A 21438-nucleotide genomic window follows, 5' to 3' on the forward strand; every position below is an offset into this window, starting at 1 on the left:
ACTATTCTTAAGCTAAATATATTTCTGTTACCTATCTCCATATATTTTTACTCTGTATCTATTTTGAAAAATAACGTTTTAACTTAAAAAGGCAAACAATAATCTGCTTGCAGTGTAGAACAGAGAAAATTTATTATAACAAGGAATTACTGATTTTTTTGGATGTCAGAACGAATTCCTGCACGGAGGTTTATAATCTTCTTTTTTTTTTTTCTCAAAGATTTTATTTATTTATTTATTTGAGAGAGAGAGGATGAGAGAGAGCACATGAGAGGGGGGAGGGTCAGAGGGAGAAGCAGACTCCCCGCTGAGCAGGGAGCCCGGGACTCCAGGATCATGACCTGAGCCGAAGGCAGTCGCTTAACCAACTGAGCCACCCAGGCACCCAGGTTTATAATTTTCTTACTAAAAATCATTAGCAATTCAAAATACACACAAACAATGAAGGAAATAGTTAAAATAGGTGTGAGTATAAACAAACATTTTAAAAAGTCTTCTGGGGGAAAAATTTTGCACTGTGGCATAGTAGTTAAAAGTATGGGAATTTTGAGTCAGAAAGCTCTGGGTCCAGCTTATTGACTGTGTCCTTGAGCATGTTATGTGATTTCTATGAGCTTCAGTTTTCTTATCTGTAACATGAGCATAACAATATGTAACTTGTAGAATTGTGGTAGGGATGGAAATAGATGACACATGTAGACATACAGGAAGCTTTTAATAAAGGGCCGTTGTCTTTGTTATGATGATGACAAAAGTATCCTTGATTTGTGGAAATAACAGAGAGAAATCCTTATAATAATTATTTTAAATGCAGATGTTTCTTAATGAAAAAGGATGGAAGTTATTCTTCTGTTTCAGACTTAAGAACTCATTCTCTTAATGAAAGTTTCATTCAAGGAAATATTAAGATAAATATACAGAATGTCAACATTTCACTGAAAATCATGTGTTCCACTAAGTCACTTGCATTATATAACAGAAGATCCAGTCCTTTAGATGGGAAATTAGGAACAAAATGCCACTGTTGATGAATTTAAAAATTTCAACTCCAAAGAGGTTGATAATGGAAGTCAGGTTTTAGATATGCTGAAGCTCATAGTTGTTAAGCCCAAGGCTGACTCTCACTGCCACTCAAACACAACATAGGTGTAAAACCAAGCAGTTGCTAAGATCCCTTCAGGCTCTAAATTTCCATAATTAAATAACAGAAATGCTGTTGAGTATAATTGTTCCAAGGTTAAGTTTCATTCTGGTACAGACTTCCTGAAGCAAAAATCTTCTTGTCCAATCTCCAAATTTCAAGAACTATAAAATGGGTTTTCCCAGTCAGAAAAGAACTCTCGAATTTTTTGTTCCTTCTCCTTCTAAATGAATATTCTGAGTATCACTTAATCAGTAGACCCTATTTCTTCCACCTAAAAATGCATTATAACAAAAATAACACCCTAAACTCTGTACCCTTTATTTCTGTTCTCTAACAATACAAATTCATCACATTTGGGACTCGAATTACCCCAGAAAATCCTAGTCTTCAATAAAAAAGTAAGAAAAAAAACTGATTTCTTTGTAAGTTGTGATACCTCTTTTTATGAATTCATTTCACAAAGTAAAAAGATTAATACAATAATTGAGTTCTGTTTTGAATTCAAAATGATACAATTTATTCAACATGAGAAACAATGTAGACAAGAAAAGACAAGTGAACTTTGACACGGAAGAACCCCATACATATTAATAATGATAATGATGGTGGTTAACACTTGCTGGGTTGAGCACTTGCTGTACAACAGGCAGTGTTCTGGGCACTTGGCACATGTTGATTCCCTGGGTCCCTCAGCAGTCCGTGAGGTGGATATTAATCATGTCCTCATTATTGTAATGGGGAAACTAAAAAACAGAAATTTCAGCCACTTACCAGGTTTGTCCAGCTGGTAAATAATACAGACAATATATTGGGAGAAAAACAGTGACAGGTATTTACATATCATCCTGAGCTGGGAATATTTTTTAATTGCACAACGTACTCAAAATTATGGGGGATAATTCATTATAGCAATTATGTTGTAAAATAAAATGCTTTTAAATTATATAAAATTAAAAATGTTAAATAACACATAATATGTGTATTAAAATAATGGAAGGAGAATAAATAGATTTACAATAAATAATGTTTAGAGTCTGCATGATTAGTATGGTGTATGAGTACTCAGTCTTTCTCCTTACAGAGTCAGGGGAAAGTCTGTTTTTTGAGACTATGACTGGTACAAACCCATTTGAGTCAGGGGGAAAAAATGCTGTTTAAAAACAGCCACTCACAAATTGTTCTCCACTCTAGTTTGTTAGGAGGTAACCAACTCCTGACTCCCAAGTTATGAATTTTTTTTTGAGGAAATAGGAAAGGAGGTGCATGGTCAGGGCCGCTTTGAAAGCAGGGTGGTATTTGGATTAAATGTATATAAAAATTTATAATTTTAAATTTCACTGTTCTCAAAGTCCCAAAGTATGAGAACTTGAAGTGGCATGGCTGCCAAAGAGGGCAGCAGGTGACTCCAAATGCTCCTGAGAGGAGAAAGGCTAGAGTCATAGGAAGGGGAAGGAAGAGAGAAGAGGTCTGGGATGGACTCCCAGAGCTCAACACTCAGTGAGCAGGTTAAATGAGGCTGAGTAGCTAAAGAGACTCAGAGGAGAGGCCAGAAAGGGAAAAACATTTGGAAACACAGAAGAGCAATTTGGCTGATGTACCAGATGATGAGCTCAGGGAAGCTGGACTTTTTCCTCCTTTCCCAGTTCTAACTTCTCCAAAGAGTGTTGATAGTAGTCAAGGAGCTGAACCCTATGAAAAGTCAGAGAAAGAAGTACGTGTTTTCTTTTTCTGTCAAAGAGAAAGATCAAAGGAAGGTACCATGTTAAACGCTCAGAGGTTAATTTTGAAGAAAAGTTAAACTCAAGCCAAGGATTAGGGTGTGGTCAGTGACACACTTACCTGGGCACAACATTTAAGATGGTGCCAAAAATCTCAGTAATCAAGATAAATAGTATTTTAATGCAGTATTTTAAAAAATAAAAATTAATGAAAAAATCCGATAAACAAGATATCAAAATTTTAAATAAATTCAGGCTGTCTTACACTCCGCATTATTGCTCAATGAAGAGTCTCAACCCAGGGCCAGAGAGTCTGAGGGTTGACAATGCTGTAAAAACAGATCAGGCAACACAGGAATTTATATAGTCAGATTTCATTAGATTGTGGAGCTATTATTGACTTTTCCATTTGGTTCAAATTTGAGAGGATATTTTGATAAATATAGATAGGGACACATATTTTTCCTTTTGCTTGGGGCTCCAGTATAGCATGGCAGCACTGTTCCAGCTTTAAGATATTTGTTAGATAAGGCAAAATTCAAAAGGGAACGCCAGCAAACTGAATACTTAAAGATGCTAGTGAAAAATAGGGAGCGCTGGGCACAGGGGCCACTCCCTAAACTGCATTTAAAAATCGGCAGGGTGACTATGGAGAGGAATTTAGAAATATGTAAAATGATTATAATCTGATGTCCCCATTTGCAAGATGATTTTACGTGCAATAGACACCACGTGAAGGACTTAAGAAGTGACCTTGGAAGAAGATGTGTAGGAAAAGCTATTAAGCAAAAGTCATTCCCTAGGAAATAACATGCTAATTAACGTACTACCCAGGCTGCACACTTGAGAGTTTAAATGAACTCAAAAAGAGGAGAATACAAATGAATTAAATAAAGAAATTCTACATAACTCATGCAGTGATGTTATTGCTCATACTGTAAATACAGATTAGAAATGCAAAATAGAGAGATGGAACTGGATCAGCCTCCCTAAAGTGATCAATAATAAATTAATATTTTATCCTGAATCAATATCACTGAGGTTGGATTGTACTCCATTATAAGAGAAAATGTATCTATTAGCTTGCTGTCTTCAGAACTTGGAATTTTACATTTTCATCTGTTTTGAGTCAAAAGTTTTTGTAGATACTTTTTAAAGATTTAGTATTTATTTAAAAAATTTTTTATTGAAGTATAGTTGACACGCACTGTTACATTAGTTTCAGGGGCAGAACATAGTGATGTTACGCTCATCACAAGCATGCCTACCATCTGTCACCAGACATTGCTATTACAATACCTATAGTCCCTACGCTATACCTTTTATCCTCAGAACTTACTCATTCCGTAACTAGTATTTATAATTATTATCATTTACTTATTAACCTCAAAGTATATTCTTCTTCAATGTTATTAGTTGCTTTGTTATAATAAAATGGGTAATACTTCAAACACATGTCTCTTCCGAGATCTCTGCAGCAGAGATTTTGAGAGGCTTCCAGACTCTTAGTTGCTTGGGCAGGTAAGTGATGTTTGCATATCTATTAGTGTCTTTCCACAACTTGGTTTCAAATATGAAAAGTTGTTTCAGGGTCACAGTAGACTTAATTGAAGATAATAAGAAATGTTTGTAATTAGATGAAAGGCCCCTGGCTTCATTGGGTGCAACCTTTGTTAATCAGCAGTTTCCTGTGTACAAATGGCTTGGAAATTGGAAATTATTCAGGAAATTGCTCAAAAATGACAGAATGGTTTCATATTTTAATGTCAAGTAGTTTAACTAACTGTACTGGAGACATGCAAAACCCAGAGGTCAGTTCTGAATCACACAATTGAGTTATATACTTCGATGTCTAAAATCTATTCTACTAGAAAAAGCTGAGAATTTAATCACATACCTAGGAAGACAGATTAAAAAATAATTTGATAGAAAAATCACCTGGTTACAAAAAAATGATTTGATCTGCAAAAGGGAATAGATACCATAAAATATATAGTCTTCACATCCTATATTGAAAAGCAATTTCAAAGACAAGATAGCCTATGACTGTGCAGTACAGACAAAGTTATCAAAAATTCTGGAAAACTCTGGTTGAGCATTTCTGAATTTAGAATGGTAAACCTCAGGTACATTTTTGACCACGACAACTGGAGTTACCTAGACAGGATTTTTCCAACTTTTAAGTGATCAGACACAGACTTGTCTTGAATTGCTCAATCATAAAATGAAGATTTTCTGTAACTTTAGGTAGGTCCCTTTTATTCATTTTAATATATGTATTGCAAGAGAATGCTGTCATATGAGTCATGATGTACATTATAAACACAGAGGATTTGAGACAACCAGAAAGAACTAGAATTCCTGGTTCAAGAACTAAGATGATTCTATGCCATCAACTATGATACACGACATCCTTATTCTGTTTGCACTACCAATGTTCAGTTCCCATGTAAAATAGTGGATATTTGGATAGAATTATACCTGGTGTTAGAAGAGCGGTGGTAAGACATAAACCAGACTTTGACTCGGAGTTTATGTCCAGTGTCTGTTGCATCTTCTTCTTATGGGAGGAGAGAAGCAAGGGGTGGGAGTGGCGGAGCAAAATGGTTCCAAAGGTACAAATTTCCTGTTATAAAAGAATAAGTCATGGGGATATAATGTACAGCATGCTGACCATAGTTAATAATACAGTATTGCATATTTGAAAGTTGCTTAGGGAGTAGATCTTAAAAGTTCTCTTCACCAGAAAAAAAATTTTGTGACTATGTATGGTGACGCATGTTAATTAAACTTAATGTGGTCATCATCTTGTAATACAAATATCAAATCATTATGTTGTACACCTGAAACTAATACAATGTTATATGTCAATTTTACCTCAATTAAAAAAAAGTATCAGAATATAGTAGCTTTAACACATGGATAATCTTATAAATATCTCTTAATTTCATTATTCATCATATGACCTAATCAAAGAACTGCCAGAATCCTGAGGCCGATAGTGCTGAGATTGGTTTCCAGATTTACTTATTCTCATATTTTCAGAATTCCATTGAATATGCTTTTGTGTCTGAGGGTCTTGCTGAAATGCTTTCCCCATGTATAACCCAAAGCCTTTTAGTTGGTGTGGATTCTGTAGACAGAAATCATTGATGGATTTGATCATGCAAATTTGAGGTGTAGAAACTGGAGAAAGCTAAGTAGAGGGAAAAGTCTGTAGCCACCAAAGGAGAAATGACCAATCCGAGTGGGAGAGGAGCAGACAGGAAAAGGCCAAAGGGGACAGAGATTTAATGAGACAATGAAAGTCACACGCTCAAAGGTGACCTATTCCTGTCACACCTAAATCTTCAGTAAGAAATATCAATCTCACAAAAGGCCTAGTGTGTGTTGATTTCTTATGGAAAAATGTGACCTATGTTTGGGCTGATATTCACAAAATAAAACATTATAGGGCGCCTGGGTGGCTCAGTTGGTTAAGCGACTGCCTTCGGCTCAGGTCATGATCCTGGAGTCCCGGGATCGAGTCCCGCATCGGGCTCCCTGCTCAGCAGGGAGTCTGCTTCTCCTTCTGACCCTACCCCCCTCAGGCTCTCTATCTCATTCTCTCTCTCAAATAAATAAATAAAATCTTAAAAAAATAAATAAATAAATAAAACATTATATATGAATCAAATAGCCTGGCACAGAAGAGAGGGCCAGCTCTTAGGTTTTGTGGATAATACTGGAAGGGTTTTGAAGTCCTGAAGGAGATCTGAAGATATCAGACATTGAAAGAGACAAGGGGGCTCCAGCTAACTTCTGGATTACAAAAGAAACTGCACCTGTGTACATAATGTTATGCATTTGTTAAAAACAAGACAACAGGCCCTAAATCAAGTTGCTTATTCTAAGCTCCACATCACCACACCAAGACATAGCGTGTCTCCTCTCCCGGAAATGGAATCTTAGGCCAGTCAAACAGGAATCCCGTGATCAGCACTAATTAGTAGGTAATCCACCTGATGTACCCCCACTATCCCCTAAGGGAAAGTAACCCTGCAATAACCAATCTTTGCCTAATATAACTTCTTTGTTCCTGCTCCCTTTGCCTAGAGAAGTCTTTCATTTTGTGCAGTTCCTTGGTGCTCCTTTCTGTCTACTAGATGGGATGCTGCCCAATTCATGATTCATTGAATAAAACCAATAAAATCTTAAAATTTACTCAGTTGGATTGTTTAACAGTTTAAAAAAAATTTGTCCATTTAATTTTAAAGACTTTAATTATTTATTTATGTGTCATATAGAGAAAGCACAAGCAGGGGAAGCAGCAGGCAAAGGGAGAAGCAGGCTCCCTGCTGGGAGCGAGCCCAATGGGGGACTCTATCCCAGGACCCCGGGATCATGACCTGAGCTGAAGACAGATGCTTAACCGACTGAGTCACCCAGGTGTCCCCAGTTTAAAAAATTTAAATCACCTCTATTTGTAAGAGTTGTGGAAGAAACATGGAGCTGTAAATTCATAAATGAATCTTTTTTACCCTGTTTTAACCTCTGGAAGCATCATGAGTAAGAAGGACTCTCACTCTCTTCCCCAGACTGATACGGTTAAAAGCAACCTATTACCTCAATGAGATTCTATGTTGCGTGTTAAGTAAGTGCCATCTTGGCTATTAAAATAGAACTGGTATAGATAATATAAGACCTGAAAATAAAAACAAAGTAACAGATGCCCATGGAAATGTGCAACCCTTATTTTAGTTTCGCTTGGTTTTGGTTTGACTTCAAAGAATTGCCTACAGGAACATTTTTTGTCATGTAATCCCAATGTCAGCTTAAGGTTGCAACTGGGAGAACTACAGTGTTTGGCAAATGAAAGAACTTCCCAGGGTAGAAGAATGAAAGTAGACTATTATAAGAATACCTTTCTTTTAGATATAGAGAATTTTTTCCCTTCCAGTTGTTTTTTTGACCAGAGGGAAGAGTACATCAAGGAAAGTGGCCAGCCTATTCTTAGCCCTTCCTGCAACAATTTTCACCCCTTCAACTTTTATTTCAGACAACTCCATTCCTGCCTGAGGAACTGGTCTGAGACTTGGTGTAGACCTCTTATGTCAATCTTCAAGTTTCTCTCCATGATTCACGATCATATTTTCGCTTCAGTGCTTCTCTACCTCCAGATTAAAAAAGAAAGAAGACTTCAGTGCTCTGTCTTTACCAGCCCTGTTTTCATCTGCCTTTGATTTTTCTTGGCTTTCGTTTATTCATTCCCTTCTACCTGTTTAGTAATATTTTAAGAGCTGAGAAAGATTATTCAACTCCGTGGTTGCTTATTTGGTTTGTCAGTTTATACCACATATATTTTTTATTTGCCAAGTCACTTTATCTCAAATGTATTTTACCTAATGAAGTTTTTCTTCATATATCTGACCAGCAGAATTTCTTTCACATATTATTAGTTTAGTTTTATGCGTTGTCAGAATCAGAAATAGGTTTTTGAAATTAGACATATTTTGCACAGCCTGGAAGGGAGATGAGAGTCAGGGAAGTGTGCACTATTAACTATGATAGATGTTAAGGAACTTGAGGAGTGTGGCCAACCATGATATGCAACGGGCATTTTAGTCCTGTATAATTCAAGTTGACCTGACAGAAATTCAGGAAGAATGGAATGTTTGTTTTCTTCCTTTCTCCTTTGGGCTAGGGAAGGGGAGTGTTAGGTAGAGAGAAATAAAAGTACTATCCACTTCCATATATGCTGTTTTTCATTTTTGACATTTACACATTTTGATGAGTGGAGGGCACTTACAATGTAATCATCTAAATTGGGGCTGGGCTGACATCAGGTAGAACCCAAAGTATTTTTATGCTAGTAGGTTCTAAATACACAATTAAGACAGTAAGATCATAGTTATATACTATGAATTATAACCATTGCTCACAGAATTTTATTATAAAGTTCTACAAATGTGAACACCGTCAATCTTGTAATCTCCAAAAAGTTATGACAGCCAACTCAGAGGTAACAGGAGGCTATGAAGTGATCAAAGAGATGAAGGACATTTGCCATATCTAATATGGCATTCTCCAGAGTGAAATAAAAGTGATTAAGTGGGGAAAGAATCTATTTAATCAATGTAATGATGTGAAAGAAGCAGAAATTTCCTCTAATTTGTAGAGATTCTGTATATATCTCAGAGGTCATTTTTTTTCTTGTTTTACAAAAAAAGAGTTATCCATATAGAGAAGATGAAACCAGTCCTTACTTCATATCATGCACAAAGATTAATGTGAACTAAGTTATGGGCTTAAGTGTAAAATCAAAAACAAAACAATTTCAAAAAGGGAACATGAGAAAATCCTTGCAAATTTGGAGTAGCCAAAGTTTTCTTAGATAGAACAAAAAAAGAAAAAGAAAAGAAAAAAAAAAGCCAGAATCATAAAATAAAATTAAGCAAAAATAACTTGGACCACATCAATATTAAAATTTTTGTTCTTTGAAGAATACCATTAGTAAAATAGAAAACAAAATGCAGACTGGAACAAAATGTATGAAATGCATACATCAGACACTGGGTTTGTGTCAGAACATGAGAAGACCACTTACAACGCAAAAAAAAAAATTTTTAATGGGCAAAGAAAGGATTTTGACTTCCAGAATGGCAAAGTAAGGACCTCTGAAAATCTGTTTCTTCATAAAAATAATGAGAGCGTTAGTAAAGATTGTAAAAAATCAACTTTCAGAACTTTGAAAATTAACCAAAAGTTTGCAACAATCTGAGGAGGATTTATTTAAAAAGTGGCTAAATCTTGGTTAGAATAGGGAACTTCCTGGCTTTTTAATGTGATCTCATCCAGTTCCATCCCACAGTTCTGCAATAGCCCTGAAAACCTACAGGGGGGTTAACTGGATATTGTTCTCTTTTCTGGGAGAAAATATATAAAGAACCTTTTTAATTGGAAAGGTGTGTTTGAGAGAGATGGGTAAGGGGAAGGTGGTTTTTATTCCTTGACACCATCTGTTCATGTATATGAATAAATAATAAATTTCAGACAAAACAAAACGTATATATACTTGATATTCTCCAATGAGGTTTGTAGCAAAAGTTGGACTGAAATTTTGTAGGTAAATCATGAACTTGGGGTGGTATTATTAAGTCTGTCAAAACAAATACAATAGTCACATTTCACAATTAAAATTAGCATATTTCTTTTTAGAAATTGCAGTAACTGTAAAAATCAACAGCTTAGCAGGCACGGGAGTACACAAAACAGGTTTGAAGCTCTTTTCAAGGCCCATCCCTGGAGACTCACCAATATTTGACCTGTCTGGCAGTTCCTAAGAGACACCCACTGGTTGAGCTTGCTTTTATTTGGCCTGACTCAGAGCTCAGCCACTGTGGACAGCCTTTCCCACTTTGACCATTTTCCAAAACAATCACTAGGAATTGTTTAATATTGCAGCAGTCTGAGATGGTCACAAAAGTTTGGACAAACAAAAAAGTGGCCAAAAAACTTAAAAGGAAAAGTTGGAAAGAAATGAAATATTTGTGGAGGGTTTGAAAATCTCCAAGTATTCCTGGGCATTTATAGGTCACATGCATATGCAGGGCTGTGCACAGACTCGGGAAAAAACCTAACCTCTTTGAGGCTCTGTACAAACAGGAATTGGAGGCTGTGGCAGAGGGTAAGTTGCCTGTCAGCATAATAAAGACATGACCCAACACAAACACACAGAACCCCTCCATAAAGCCTGGGAGACTTACTGGTTCCAGGCATTTAAAGAAATTGAGAGATATAGAAGCTAGCAAAATACCAGAATACCAGACAAATTCTCATATCAGTAATTAAATTAAATGGATTAAAGTCTCTAATGGAAAGGAAGAGATGGCATGAAGCAAAAGCTGGCAGAATTAAGTAAGAAATAGGTAACACAACAAAATAGTTGGAAAATTCAATACCCTACTTTTAAAAATGGACTGAACATCTGGGTAGGAGATCAACCACTAAATAGAGGATTTGAATGATACTATAAACCAACGAGACCATGGAGCCTGGGTGGCTCAGTTGGTTAAATATCTGTCTTGGGCTAAGGTCATGATCTTTGGGTCCTGGGATCAAGCCCCACATCGGGCTTCCCTGCTAAGTGGGGAGTTTGCTTCTCCCTCTCCCTCTGTCCCTCACCCCTGCTCGTGCTCTCTCTCACTCTCTCTCTCAAATAAACACATAGAAAATCTTAAAAAAAAAAGATTAAAAAAAATAAACCAAAGATACTTAACAGTTACTCACAGAATATTCCACTCAACCACAGAAGAATACACATTCTTCTTAAGAACACATAGAATATCCTCCAGGATAGACTGTATGGCAGCTCACTTAAAAAAAAATCAGAGAGGGAGACAAACCATGAGAGACTCTGGACTCTGGGAAACAAACTGAGGGTTACAGAAAGGAGGGGGTGGGGGGATGGGGTAACCAGGTGATGGGCATTAAGGAGGGCACCTGTTGTGATGAGCACTGGGTGTTAGATGCAACTAATGAATCATTGAACACTACATCAAAAACTAATGATGTATGTTGGCTAACTGAACATAATAATAAAAAAGTTTCAATAAATCTATAAAGATTGGAATCAAACAAAATATATTTTCTGTTCATAAGGAAATACAAGTACAAAGAAATCAGTAACAGAATGAAATCTAGGAAAGTTAGAGATAAGTGGAAATTAAGCAATAGGCTTCTGAATAACAATGGGTGAAACAGAAATCACAAAAGAAATTAGTAAATTCTTTGAGTTGAATGAAAACAAGAAATCAATATACAAAAACTTATGGGATGTAGTAAATGCAATGCTAGAGGGAAATTTATAGAAATTCATAGAAATAAATTGATAACCTAAACTCCCATATTAAGAAACCAAATAAAGAGCAAGCTAAACCCAAAGCAAGCAGAGGAAGGAAATAACAAAGATTAAAGCAAAGATAAATGAACTAGCTACCAATTATTGTCCCAATATTCGCCTAGCCACCAAGCCTTTTTACTGCTATTTGAAGACACCTGCTCTGTTCCTGCCTCAGGACTTTATGATTTCTGCTGTTTCTGCCCATAACATTCTTCCTATAAAGTTGTCTGCCATAACATTCTTCCTATAAAGTTGTACATAACTTGCTTCCTCCCCTTCTTCAGGTCTTTACTCAGCTGTCCCCATCTAAGTGAACCACCTTGTGTTCCTATTTAAAATGGCATTCCATTTCCCTGCCATTTCTTTCCCCTCTCTGGCCTTATTTTTCTTTATATTGCTACCACTGGCTAAGATACCATGTATTTCCTTATTTATTTTATTTGTTACTAACTCTTCCAAATAGAATGTAAGGTTTATAAGAGCTAGGTGCTTTATCCCCAGCACCTAAAACAGTGCATTATAAATACTCAATGAATTGTTGGTGAATGAATAAGTGCACATATACATACAGTTGAGCTATACAATAGAGAACATAAATGAACTAGAGCTACATGTGTCTACATGTATCAATGTCTCCCACATAATGTTGAGTGAAAAAATAGTTGTCAAAAATACACACAGTATATGGGCTCAGTCGGGTGGCTCAGTCAGTTAAGCATCTGTCTTCAGCTCAGATCATGATCCCAGGGTCCTGGGATCAAGTCCTGCATCGAGTCCCACATTGAGTCCCACATCGAGTTCTGCATCAGGCTCCCTGCTCAGTAGGGAGTCTGTTTCTCCCTCTGCTCCTCCCCCCTACTTGTGCACTCGCTCTCTCTCTCACCAAAATCAATTAATAAATAAAATCTTAAAGAATACACACAGTGTAAAATATTTATATACAGTTTATAAACAGGGAAATAATACCATGTATTGCCATGGATACATATTTAAATATTAAATGCAAATAAGTGAAAAACAAATTCAGGACAGTGGTTACATTTGGTGACAGAGTGATAAGCCATCTTGCTTACTTCAGAAACATTGAGAAAAGATTTTATTTTTTAAGTTTGTTGAATTGTGGGTATAAATTCCATTATACATGGGTACATCATTTGGCATGCTTTACATGTTGAATAACTTTTTTTTTTAACTTAAAGTGTTCTAAGGAAAAATTAGTCACACTTTTTTGCTCCATCATGGTCTTCAGGGTATATTTCCTTAGAACAGTTAAACACTGATTTTTGGTACATATCTTTTCTAATGATAAAGTTTCTACATGCCTAATCCCTCATTAAAAATTATACTATCATCTTATGTTAGTCATTTGTTAACAGATACCTTTTATAATTGTATTAGGTACCCTGAAGGGATTCCCATATTTGATGAGGACAGAATCAAAGCTATATAATTAGTCAAGAAATTATTTAAAAGTTCCATGGAAGTTTTATGCCCACAAATTGGGCACCAGAATATCCTTCTTAATAGTAGTTTCCATGTGATAATATCCATCTGAAAGAGCTAAGATGATGCTCCACTTCTCCTAAAAATAATTTAGTGCAGAGACATGCTTATAAGTGATTAGAGAGAGTAAAGAAAGTCTTTAAAGTAGAGCTGATCTTAAGCTAAATTCTAAGGCAGGGAGAGTTTATCTTCAGTGCTCCTCTCTTTCTGCTCTGCACGACTTCCTTCCCACCTGGCAAATTCTCTTCCAAACTCTCAGCTGATCCTACACTTCAGAATCTATCAGAATTCCCTTTAATGTTTCAAAATTCAAAAGACAAGAGTTGGACTCCTCCGTAGGAAGACAGAAAAGAAGGCTCAAAATGTAAACATGAACCTAACTCTGAGCCCTGATCTTGTTCATATTTCTGCAACATCATCATTCATGCATGACTCTATTTCCTCTGCACATAGTAAATTCTACGCTTCTGGCATGTGCCATATCATTTGGGCTTCCCTTCCATTCCAGCTGTTGGATTGCCTCCTCCTTATTCTTCAGTTCTACCCTTATCAGAGTTGATGTGCATGGACATGAAAAACATGGTCAGAAATATTTCTCATCTGAGAAACCAAGGACAAGGCAGAGAACTCTCTGGGATTCAGAGGAGTGTTGGATGAAGCTGGGAACATGACAGGACCGAGTAACACAGGCTCTAGGACTCTGTTGGAGAAAGAGTGAAATCAAATCAGGAACAGACAGGGGAGACCCAATAATGACCCAGAATAGTTCTACAATATCTGCAGTTTACCTGCATTGGATGGCAACTGACTGATTGTGTCTTGTCCTTCTTTAAGTTCCACGGCCTTGGCAGACAGAAACTTTATTTGTATTTTAGAAAGAATTGTGCTCAATGTATTACCTACCTAGGAACAATTATACCCTTAAACAAGTATTGGGCATTATAATTTAAATGTGTTTTTTATATATTACGATATTACAATTGATTATCATAACTCTGTAAATCATTACTGTTATTATTACTAACAATAGTGACAAAACAAATTTAAGGAGGCTAAATGAACTGACCAGGGTCACACACTAGTATATGCTAGAACTGTGAGCAAACCTTCTGACTCCAAGCTCTTTTTATGTGTGAAAGGCTGCAAAGCTTTGTTTCCCACAAAGTGTATTTCAGGCATCATTTAGTAGGTTGGGGAGGAGAGTCATTTCATAGGTAGAGAGGGTCTTCTTTGATGCTCTGAAATCAAAACAATGAATGGATGATTTATTCATTTGTTTACTTGTTCATTCCTTTATTCCCAGCTGGAATCCCAAGTCATATGTAAGACTGTTTGTCCCGGAGTCCAGACATTCTGAGCACCAAGTCAAAGAAAGGAGCCCAAGAGGTGACCAAGAAGGGGCCACGACAGCAGCAAGAACAGTAACGTAAGAGAAAAAACCAGGAGAATGGGACCTCAAAAGCTGAGAGAGAGTTTCAAAAGACAGAAGCGGAGAAGGGTGTCAATGATGCTGAGAGTCAAATAAAATTAAAGCAAAACAGTGCTCATTGGATTTGGCAACATGGAAGCAATTCTTGGTCTTAGAGAAAAGCTTCTGTAATTGTTTTTGGTCAGAAGCCAAACTACAGTGGATTAAGGAGTGCAGGGCTATGTTCGAGAAGGCACTATAGATGCAGGCTACTGTTTCCAGTGCCTTGAGGTCTACAGTGGCAGTTAGGGTGCTCCATGCTGCCCAGACCCAGAGCCAGGTCAGCTTTGGTGACTTCTTCATACCTGGGTATGGAAAAAAAGCTGTTAGATTTTTTATATATGTATCAAAAAGTTTTTTTAAAGATTTATTTATTTATTCTAGAAAGAGTGGGGGGGGGGCAGAGGGAAAGGGAGAATCTCTAGCAGACTCCCCGCTAAGCGTGGAGCTGGATCTCAGGACCCTGAGATCATGACCAGGGCCAAAACCAAGAGTTGGATGCTCAATGGGCTGAGCCACCCAGATGCCCCCCCAAAAAGTTTTTTAAATATAAAACTTGCTTTTAGCTGAATTTCAAATTTCTTTATTGTAAATAAACATTTTAGAAAGCAAGTTATTTTCTATACCTTTGTATTATAAAGAATTTTGTAATATAAGAGCAAATTTTTCTGGATACAGTTTTCTTAAAACATGATCATTTGTTCTCTTTGCTTCATTCTTAAATGTCAGTTGATTTTAAACGGTCCTAAAGAGCAGATTATTTTTTCCTATGAACCTTTATTTTTCTATATCACGAAGGATCAGGTAACAGGAACACAACACAGTGTGAGGACCTATAGCATTTTATGAGATGAATTCCAAAGCAGCAGAAAATAAAATTATCAGTGAGTAATGAAATAGAAAGAGAGAAATATGGATCTGTAGTTGCTGTTCAGAGACTCAGAAATCGAATCATCACAACTTAAGTGAAACAAATAAATCTTAATGAGTCATCTAGCATCCCCTCGAGGTTTCATTACATAAATATTTAGAAGCAGGTAACTTCAGCATCTCTACAACAGTCTTTTTTTTTTTTTTTTCCCCTGGCCTGAAGTGTTGGGAGAATCTAATACCTGTTCTTTTCCTGCCTAAAATATTGGAAGATTGTAACATAAGCTTATAATACAACTGCACTTGCTGTACATCCTCCATGTTGGTTCATTGGCCTGTTGAGGAGCAGGTAACATCTTTTGAAGGTGAACTCTTAAAGGACAGAGATTGTTTCTTTACATAAATGTCCAGCACATGCAAATCCCAGAAAAGTTACACAATAAATACATTGACATGAAAACTTCTTTATAAGCTAGTCCTGATTTTCCATATCTACCTTTCTTAAAATACTGTGTGATTTTTTTGAGATTATTTTGCAGCCCATTTTATTTTACTCATAATGTACTAAATCTACATGCAACTAAATCTAATTATGAGTAAATAGGTTAAATTATTTACCTGTAATATGCAGTGAAATTCTGAGCTAACTCTGTTTGGAAAATCATTCTGATTTCTTTTACTCGCAGATGTTAGATCTTTTGGTGGAAAACACATGATTATGTTGGAAGCGGGAACTCCTGTTGACACACTAATAACAGTGGGGGTTAGTGACCAGTGTTGGAAAGATCCTGCTTTGATTCTGCCAGGAAAGGATCCAGGTGAGAAAGGAGGAAACAATAGAAATTGATAAAGCACAGAACATGAACAGAATCAAGAACTTAGGGGAAAGAATTAGCCATGGCCAAGAGGGATATATGCTTCTCTGAGAGAAAGAAAAAGGGGAGAAATGAATTCACAGAAACCCAGTTTTGCGAAGGATGGGAAAGAGACAGTTTGTTATAAATAACCCTGAATTTCTTAACATCTCTATAGGCCGCTGGCAAGAAGAGGCCTAATGGTGGAATTTGAGGGGTTTGGGGAAAAAAGGCAAGTTTAGAGAAGTTGTTTTACATGATGCAACAGACTCTTGGAGAAAAATTTTCCAGCAGTAGAAAAGGTCCAGCTAAGCTTGCAAAGCAGGACACAAACCATTCAGGATAGTGTTGCGATTGGAACCATTAGCTTTCATAAATGTACCCAAATGCAGAAACCGAAACCCTAACCCCAGATTAGGGACTACCAAGTTGCTTGTAGTAAAATGGACATAAGTGTGAACTTTCAGCAACATTCAATTTATGTGAACAATCCACTGCAGGTACTCAGTGTATGTGCCTGGAATGAGTAAAGGAACAAATGAATGAATAAATATATGCATTATATATGTTGTGTTCTCTCTGGGAGTTCATTATCAAGATGACCACAATAGCCTATTATTTTGGCTTCTTATTGAGAATGGCTGCATAGAAAGATATGCCAACATTTTGCAGAATCGGTGGCCATCTGGAGAGAAATAGTCACTTCCTTTTTTTTTTTTTTTTTAATAATCACTATTTCTTAATGGGAGAATTCTAGATATGTATGGTTATAATTTTGGAAATTACTAAAACCTCCACCGCAGTTAGAACTTCTCTCCTTCTGGACTCAATTGTCTTACCTAAGAAAGACAGCTAATAATACTGATAATTTGTGCTATTTCTAGGTACTATTCTAAGCATTTCACTTATAGTATTTCATGTAATTTTCACAATAACCCTAAAAGGTAGGTATTACATTCACCTCTATTTTATAGATGAGAAAGCTAAGGAATAGAGCAGTTAAGAAGGTCAAATTCATTTGTCAAAAAAATAAAGGAGCCAGTTTTCAAACCCAGATCATCTGACTTTCAAGCCTACAGACCTAAGAACTATGGTAAATATCTATTTACATACTTAAAATAGTTCCTTTGGAATTCTGAAATTTAAAAGGTCACTGGAGCATAAAACTATAGTCATCAAGAAGGATTTATAAGAAAGTCTTCAATATCCACCAAATTCAGAAAAAAAAAAACTAACTTCTCGGGGGGATAAAAGTAAAAAGAAAGACACTTGAATGGGATCAGAGGCAACTGAAGTCATGGTTGCTTGTGAGGAATCTTTCTTCTTTCTTTTCAAATCCAGAATGCACAGAGAGGATGTGCCAAGGTATCCTCAAATTCACAGCAAAAACGTCACACAAGCTTTTGCAGTTATGATGATATATAAAATTGTCTTTTTATTGAAACATAAAACCAGTATATCTTTAAATTAAAATTTAGGATTAACAAAACTCTCCATGATCTTATGCTGTGTCCCAGCCTTCCAAGGATGAGTAGAACTTTTCTTCTACCATTAAAAGCATACTGTTGAAAAATTTGAAAAGCACTGCTCAAGGGCAATATATATGTGTAGCAAATTTATCTAGGAATTAAAGATGAAATAATTCCATCTTTAGGAAAAATATTTTAGGAGCCACGAAGAATTTTAAAACCTGGAGGCTGTAGCTCCTTCATCTCTGCTTCTTGGTGGGTAGAGTTATCCATGAGCTGGAAGGACTTCAGTGTGCATTATAGGAAAGGGGGTGCACAGTCCAGATCATTGTAATAATTAATTTGCCATCGCTACTCTGTATGAGAATACAAGTGCAGAAAGAGAGCCTGAGACGTAATTGCGGACAAATATGCTCTGTGTACTGAAAACCAGAAAATTTGCAGCTGCTGCCCAGACTTCCCCATTGTGCAGACTGACAATGAGCCACAAAAGGGACATGAGGTAAATGTAGGGTGTACGCTGCAAGCCATTTTGATGAAATATCTGGGGGACAATTTAATATGAAATATCAGCTGGTAGAAGAGAGCAGCTGCCTATTTCGAGGGATGACTCAAGCTAAAAACTTTAGCTCCTATTTTATGATGAAAGATTGCCAATATATAAACCTTCATTTGGGGAAGGCTGGGGAAAATGCTGGGTTGGCATGTGTAATGGGCATGCATGCGGACTTCCAAAGATCTGAACAACTGTTTTTCTGAATCTTGTCAGAAGTCACAACTTATTTGGAAATCCAGTATGCAGAAACTTCCTTAGGTGACTTATCTTTATTCCTAAGTCTTTCTATATACATAGCTTGGACTCTCAGAGACAGAAATCTCAATTTCTCTTATTTAGACCACTATAATCCTCTGGTTCCAGCCTCACATGAACCTCAGTTGTGGAGTGACTGGATATATCCAATTCCTGTACTTTTCTGAGATCTTTGCAGCACAAATGAACTTGCTTGGGGCTCTAGCCACTACCAGCTTAGCTTGGCGCTTTCTGTGGCTTATGGAATTGATCACTTCCCAGCTTCTAGAATTTTGTTGCTGTCGCCTCCACTTTTGGTCTTTTTGTTCCTGTGGGTAAAAACATATCTGTCCGTTTGATCCACCAATGTTACCTAGAAGTTCTCCTAGTTTTTAATGGAAAATATTTGAACAAGAGAAATTGGTTTTAAATGTTGAAATTCTGAATATTTGGACAGTAATAAAGGAGGGAATTTGAAGACTAAAGACCTTGGAGTTCATCAAATTCCACTGTATCTAAGCAGAAATAAAACCATCCAGGTTTTTTTATGAATCTCAGATTCCTGTGGCATGTGAGGTTTATAGAGTTGCCTCTATTTTCACGTTAGGATTTTTCAACCCCTTCGAAAATTCATTTCTCTCTGAATTTGGCCTCTGTGACTCTTTCCTATTGAGCATCTGGCAGGCGAGGCTGCGGGCTGGCCCAGTACACAGGCCCAACCCCACCAGCATCCGGGAATTCCAGATGGCTGTGCATCAGCCACTGCCTGAGGAGCTGGCCAAGCGTGCTGTATCAGAGGGTGCCAAGGCTGTCACCTAGTACACCAGCTCTAAGTGACCCAGGCCTAACATGCATAAAGGGTGAACTGCTGGAAAAAAAAAAGAAAGAAAGAAAGAAAGGAAAAAGAAAAAAAAAGAAAAGAAAGAAAGAAAAGATGGGGAGGGGCGAAGAGAATCTCAACCAGGCTCCACGCTCAGCACGGAGCCCAACGTGGGGCTGATCTCAAGACCCTGAGATCATGACCTGAGCCGAAATCAAGAGCTGGACACTTAATGGACTGAGCCACCCAAGGGCTCCCAGCCATTGTCACTTCTGAATCAAGTGTGTTCACAAGTGTCCCTGGTAGCTGAGATAATTTGACTATTTTCCCATTGTCTCCTTCCAGCCTTTCATCTATGAAGTGCAAGCTCTCTTCCATCCTTCATTCCTCCCTCCTACGTCCCTTCTTCCTTTCTTCCTCTATGCCTCCCTCTCTCTTTCTGTGTTTCTTTCTTTCTATCAAATTGATATAGATAGTATTCTGTTGTGCACACATTTTGTTCCTTTTTCTACCAAACCATTTTCTACTACCATCAACCCTTCAGTGAGAATATTTTAATGAGTAATGTTTGACCATTTAAACTGTACACAATCCTTTGATTTCACACATTCCTTTCCCCTCCCACTTTAAGCCACGCATGTTTGCTCCCCCATTGTTGCTTGCTTCCTGCCTCCCCGACAAGGAAGCTTCTTCCCTCTTCAAGTGTATACTTTCACTCCTGGTTCCATAGTCTCCAAACTTCTTCCCTTGGCCTTCATCCTCCTTTTCTTTCTACTCTTTGATCTCTCAGTCTCTACAACACCTGACCCTTTGCCTAATAATCTTAGGTACCGTCTCATCAATTAAAAAAACAACTCAAAAACCCTTTGACTTTCTGTCCCCTCAGAGCATTGCTCTAAGTCCTTTTCTCACAACTGACACGTACCTGATCTCATTTTCCGATCACCCCAACTACTCTTTAAACTCTCAATCAAATGTTTGTTGTCTCCACTCAATTTAAAATGAACTCAAAGGCAACCAGAAACTTCTTAGTAGGGCCAGGAGCCTGAACCTAGCCAGTGGTCTTTCCACGGTCTTCCTCTTCCTCAGCATCCTTCAAAATACTGTGATCCTTGGCTCTATGACTTGTGTTCCTAGCTCTCTGACTGCTCCTCACTGCCTTTACATCTTCTTCTCTACTATCCCCCATTTTAATTTCTATTCCATTCTGCTTATACTTAGCTTTTTCCTGTGGCAACCAAGTAAAGTGTCATGGAAATTTCTGAACTTGAATTCTAGTCCTCCCATCTGGGTCTAGTGCTCTGTTTACTATTATCTTCTACTTGCTACCAATTATAGTTCAAATGAGAAGTAGGTATCTGTATAAGTTTACTGATGCATATCTGCAATTAAATAACTTTCAATTTTGTGAAACTGATCTATCTATATATCTGTATATCTATATCTGTTTCTCTCTCTCTATCAAGAGCAAGAAAAGCAGCCTGAAGGCTAGCAAATGCAACTAAAAAAAGAAAATTGATGAGATTCAAAGGGCTTATTCAACACAAAATTTTAAATGTATGGAAAATGAAGGGCACGAATAAGGGCTACCAAAAAAATTCTTTAGCAAATAGATTCTAAGACATGTTTGTGTAATATATAAATGAAATAATTAGTGAATCCCTTATTAACATATAGATTTGTGAAAGTGTATCTAAAAATGAAGTGAAAGATAAAATTCATTTAAAATAAAATAAGCAGTTAGAGTCAAGTTTATGAGATAAATCATATTTCTCTTAAGTTTGCTCTACCAGAAAAAATAGGCCTTAATTTAATACCTAGTTGAGTCTATTATTGAGTGGGTAGCATACATGCCAACTAGGTCCTAGGTAAAATCTGCCTCACCACCCCCTGTAATGACATCTGCCTACAAATTAAATTT

Source organism: Mirounga leonina, unplaced genomic scaffold, assembly GCF_011800145.1.
Source record: "Mirounga leonina isolate KUSES-001 unplaced genomic scaffold, KU_Mleo_1.0 Mir_53, whole genome shotgun sequence".
Lineage (NCBI taxonomy): Eukaryota > Metazoa > Chordata > Mammalia > Carnivora > Phocidae > Mirounga > Mirounga leonina.